This window comes from Chrysochloris asiatica, unplaced genomic scaffold (genome assembly GCF_000296735.1).
Source record: "Chrysochloris asiatica unplaced genomic scaffold, ChrAsi1.0 scaffold00133, whole genome shotgun sequence".
NCBI classification, from domain to species: Eukaryota; Metazoa; Chordata; class Mammalia; order Afrosoricida; family Chrysochloridae; genus Chrysochloris; species Chrysochloris asiatica.
In genome coordinates, this window is record NW_006408651.1 from 3,821,829 (window position 1) to 3,827,119 (window position 5,291).

At 39.1% G+C, this 5,291-nt stretch overlaps 1 pseudogene; it reads right to left on the bottom strand.

Moving 5' to 3' along the window:
- Nucleotides 1–297: 297 nt before the first annotated feature.
- LOC102836740 lies at nucleotides 298–1,081 on the bottom strand (annotated as a pseudogene).
- Between the last annotated feature and the right edge of the window lie 4,210 nt (nucleotides 1,082–5,291).

A 5,291-nucleotide genomic window follows, 5' to 3' on the forward strand; every position in this document is an offset into this window, starting at 1 on the left:
AACAGGAATCACAGAGAGGAAGTGAGATGAGTGATGTTACATGGAAGGGATTGCATCATTAAAACGAAGTGTATGATTTGTTGAACGTGAAACTGACAATCTTTTTCTGTAAGCTTTCACTCAATTCACAACAAAAAGCTTAAAAAAAAGAAAAACTCATGGGGTCCTCATCAGTAGGTGTCAACTACAGTCACCACCACCACAACAGAATTGGGTTCCAGTGACTAGAGTTACAGTTCAGGAGAATGAAGCCAAAGAACACCTGAGGAATCTCATCCGAAACCTGAAGGCCCACCATCAGTATTCTGCATCGAAAGGATAATCCTCCAAATGGACCACTTCCTGTATGACGCAAGCCCTCCAGTTCCGGTTGAAACTGAGTATGGTCGTCATCTCCTCATCACTTAACTGGAAGTCAAAGACCTGGAAGTTCTCAACAATACACTTCAAAGTCACAGACTTGGGGATCACAGCCACATTCCTCTGAATATGGAACCGGATTAGAACCTGGGCTGGAGTTCTGTTGTGCTTTGCAGCAATCTCCTTAATCTTAAAATCCTCCAGCAGTGAAGGGTCTCCTGGCTTGGCCCAAGGTCTGTCTGGGGAGCCCAGGGGACTGTAGGCAGTGACTATGATGTCCTTGGACCAGCAGTGCTGGATCAACTTTTCACAGAGTGAGGTATGGGTGACACTCGATATGGTTAGTCACTGGTTTGTGTTTTAGTCCAGGTTTATTCAAGAGCCTCTTGATCTGGAAGTGGTTGAAGTTGGAGACGCCAATGGCTTTCACCAGCCCCTGGTCCACCAGCTCCTCCATGGCCTCCCAGGCATCTACAAATGTTGTTTTACCAAGTAATACATTGCCTTTGTCATCTTTGGGGATCATTTCCATCCCAGGCTGAAGCCCCTGAGGCCAGTGAATCAGGTAAATGTCCAGATAGTCCAGTTTCAGATCCTTGAGGGTCTTCTGACAGGTTTCCTTCACCAGGGGCCTCTCAAAGAAGGTGGGCCACAGCTTCCAGGTGCCCAGGCCCACAATGGGCATCTTGGCTTTGGTGTTGAGCTCCACGAAGGTGGCCATGGTCAGTGTGGACAGGGACCTGAGAAGATGGGTGAGGAGCAGAGGGTGTTCTGAGCCCTGTTAAGAAACGCATCAATTCTTGCACAGTGTTCCTTATTCATTGTCCAACAAGCCACTAATACCCAAGATATTGATCTTATGCATTTCATTTCATTTTTTATGACTTCCAGTTTTCCTAAACTCATACAGTCTACCCTCCAATTGTTAATGGATGTTTGTAGCTGTTTCTTCTCATTTTGAGTTATATCCTATCAGCAAGCAAAGGTGCATAAAGCTTTGCTCCATTCACATCATTAAAGTCACTTCAACTGTGAGTCACTCATTCTTGTGTTTTTGCATGAACTGGGTTAGTTCATTGTTGCTGGGCTTTTGTTGTGGTACTGTCATTGTTGTTGTTATTAATTATCAGTTCTGAATCATAGAGACCCTTTGTAGGGTTTCTGGAGGAGCAGCTAGTGAGTTTGAACTGCTGACCTTGAGGTTCAAACCAATGGTATGATTGAGTGCTTATCCTACAGTGTAGGGCTGTACTTGTATTTAATTGAGGATTATTATTATTATTATTATTTTGCCTTGTTTTTGTTTGGTCTAATTTCCTTTTTTTGCTTCATTTCTTTTGATAGATCTATAAGACTGCAGGAGGTTCAAGTTGGGTACAGTTGCTGTCTTTCACCAGGTTGAAGAAATGAACAACAACAAAAGAAAATAGCAAACAAATTTTACTATTTATGAGGGGGACAAACAAAAAGAAATAGGAAAGAAAGAAAAATAACAAAAACCATAAAGAGGGAAAAAAGAAAAAGTAACCAGTACAGAAAAATAAGAAACTGCATAGAAGAAAAACAATTTAGTGAAAAATAAAAGTAGTGCTGTAGTAACAGCACTGGACTGTGAACTACAAGGTCAGCAGTTCAAACCCAATATCTACTCCTCAGAAACCCTATACAGGCTCACTGTGAGTCAGAACTGACACCACGGCACTTAACAACAACAACAAAAGCAAAAATAAAGAAAAAAAGGAAAAACAGTTTAAAGAAAATAATGGCAGAAGAGGAGGAAAAGAAAAAAATTTAGAAAATGAGGGAGCGGAGGCACCCAGGCAGTGCTCCCGGCAGCCAAGGAGGTAGCATGGGGCACTACACCTAGTACAGGTCTGCACAGACTGCCGGCTGATCCTCAGGTCACAGAGGTAGAGCTGAGGATCCTGGCCAGTTTCTGCCAGCCTTAAAGGTGGCTGTGGGCAGGTTGTCTGGTCCTGAAAAGAGTTCTTTTGACACAGAGGGGACTGGGAGCAGCCAGGCCAGTCTCGCGCTGTGTACTCTGCTGGTCTAAGACGGCAGAGAGAGCATGCCTCCAAATGTGGGGGTGATGTGTACCTGACCCCTGTCTGAGGGCACTCCTCTGACCTCAAGTGAAGCAGGTTTTACACTGGGAGGCAAGGTGGAAAGGTGTCACTGATTGTCCATGGTAGGTTGGGCTTGGGATGGACCACACTTCTGGTTACTAAGAAGGTACAGAGAAAACTGGGGAAAATCATACCTATCTGGTTGGCAGGTGTAGATGTGAGCATTGGTGTAGTCCTGGATGAGTGGAATTGATTATTAAGTTGATGCTACAATCGGAATGCTGCTTGCCAAAAAAAAAAAAAAATGGCCATGCTGTGTCTGTTTTCCTCTTTGTTTGATATTCTCAGTTTATTCTTCTACTTGGTATTTGATCCGCTTCTTTAACCTTTCCTTTTGAAGCTAAGGGTACAGGATTACCATCCTATCTGCTTCATTTAGCGTTCCATGTTTTTGTTGTGACTTCTCTGTCTTGTCCACCATCTTGACAGAAATCTCCTACAGGTTCATTTTTGTCATTAGTTCTGTCATTTGTAGTGCTGAAGTATAAATTTTCCTTATAATGCTTATGATATAATGCATTGTGGCTGGAGGCACTCTTACAAACTCATCTGTCAATCCTTGTGTAAAATGACTACCCCTTTTTTGAGCTTTCACCCTTATAGCATAGTTAGGTAGATTACAAGTTGAGGAAACACTTTCAAATGTTCTTGAAAAATGACTTTTCTGAGCTCTTGTTTATCTGATATTTTTCTATTGATGTCCCATATGAAAGGCTATTTGTCTTGAATAAAATTTTATATCACAATATTACCTCCTCAAAAATTGTAAATATTGCAAACAACGTTCAAAATCACTCTGATATTTTCCCTTACACTCTTATGGTGATGGTTGTATGTTGTGGAGTCAGTTCTGACTCAAAGCAATATTGTGTAGGGTTTCCAAGTCTTAAATATTTACAGGGGCCAATAGCCTCATCTTTCTCCCCTGAAGCAACTGGTAGATTTGGACTACTGAACTTGTGGTTAACTGCCCAACTTGCAATTAGCTATGCTATCAGGATTCCTTTTACACTCTTATATTTTTTACCTAAATTGCATGCAAATTGTTTTTATTCCTGTTAAAAATAATCAAAACACTAAGAAATTGAAACAGAAGACTTATTCTGAGTATTCTATATGCATATAAAGATAATATTCTGATTTTTTAAAACAAGCAAATGGCTCTAAGTAGACTGTTTATAATGAGACTTATATAGAGAAGTTATTGTTGTTGTTATTGTTGTTGGGGGGACAAAAAAATTGAAGAGTATTGGGTAATCCTATTGGGTAATCTTAATGTAATTGATTGTACCCTTTCCTTTCCCTTTTACTAAGATCAACTACTGTCTGGTCACAAGGTGATCAGTGACCCTCTACCCACCTGCAACCATGATATATTTTGAAATTTAAATTAAGCAAGGCTGACTTCAAACAGGATAGTAGAGATTAGTAACTTTGGATGAAAAAACAAAAAACAGCTGACAGAATTTGGACAGGAATTTTTTATGGTTAATGTTTGACTTTAGGGTTTTTTTTACCCACAAACTAAAAGTACAATGTTTGGAATTAATTTTTCTCAATTACATTACTTTTGCCTAGACTGTGTTATGGCTTTCCAATATCATAAGCAAACATGTTTAACTCAATGAAATTTTCTTTAATGATGTTATTTCTTCTGTTTCCATTATTTATATTTCTTATCCAGAAAAACTCATAACCCTTACATTAGATGCCTGTTTGCTGTATTCTGTAGCTTTCATCACTTTCATCTTTTTCTTTTTCCTTTGTATTCTTGGAAAGCTACTCAAGTTGATTGGAACCCTGTTTTCATGGAATTATGGAACATAAAGACATGAAAGTACATTCTAATAAGAATTAAAACAGAACTACATGCATTTCTTTGTGTGTGTAGAACAAAAGTGTTACACTATTTAATTTTTCCTGAATCAAAGGGTAGAACTAGTAGGACTTCAGTAAAAGTGAGATAGATCTGAAAAGGAAAGGAAAGATAAGTTTGAATAAGTCTTAGTTAGCCTAGGCAACAAAGGCCATTGCAAGGAAAGAAGAACATATTTAAGGGCATCATGTGTCATTACATGATATGTTTCAATGAGTTGAACTATAAATTCTAGAGTAGGACAAAAGAAAGCTGAAAAGTAGCTTATAGACAGATTGTGATTTATATAATATGTAGGTGTGTTGAGTTTGGGAAAGGCAATGAAGTAAAGGCTTAAAAGATAGAAGAACTCTAGCATTCCAGTAGAGAAGACTGATTATGAGATTTCTATATTGACTTGGGAAAATAAAGAAAAAACATAGTTGGTAATAAATAATTGGTTTAATTTAAAAGATTTAAAGCTTGGAATGCCTGTAAGACATTTTAGTCACAATATGAGTATGAATTTTGAATTGTAAATGGAGACATGGTGTCTTTTGAATTCTTTTTCAGTTTGTTCCATTACCTTTTCTTCCTAAGAATCATTTTCTGGCTCTGCATCATTTGTTTAAGACTTTCTCTCTTGTTTCTTCCTATGAACTAAAATTATTTGTTGTATCCAAGGCATTGTCAGATTTGTAAAAATAAACAGTTCAGTTGTTACACCCAGAGGGGAGAAATCTATGTGGAGCTCTTGCAATTCAAGGAGCTCACGAGGTGGTTATGGAAGGGATGTGACAACAGAGTCCCTGGCCTTAGATGGAGTTCCTGTTGGACTCAGTGTTATCTACGCTCAGGGCACTCAATCATGAAGTAGTTTGTGAGGCCCTTGATGGGGCTGCTTTCATTGTCTGTTAGAACCACAGGGAAGATGGAAGTAGCTTGACTGG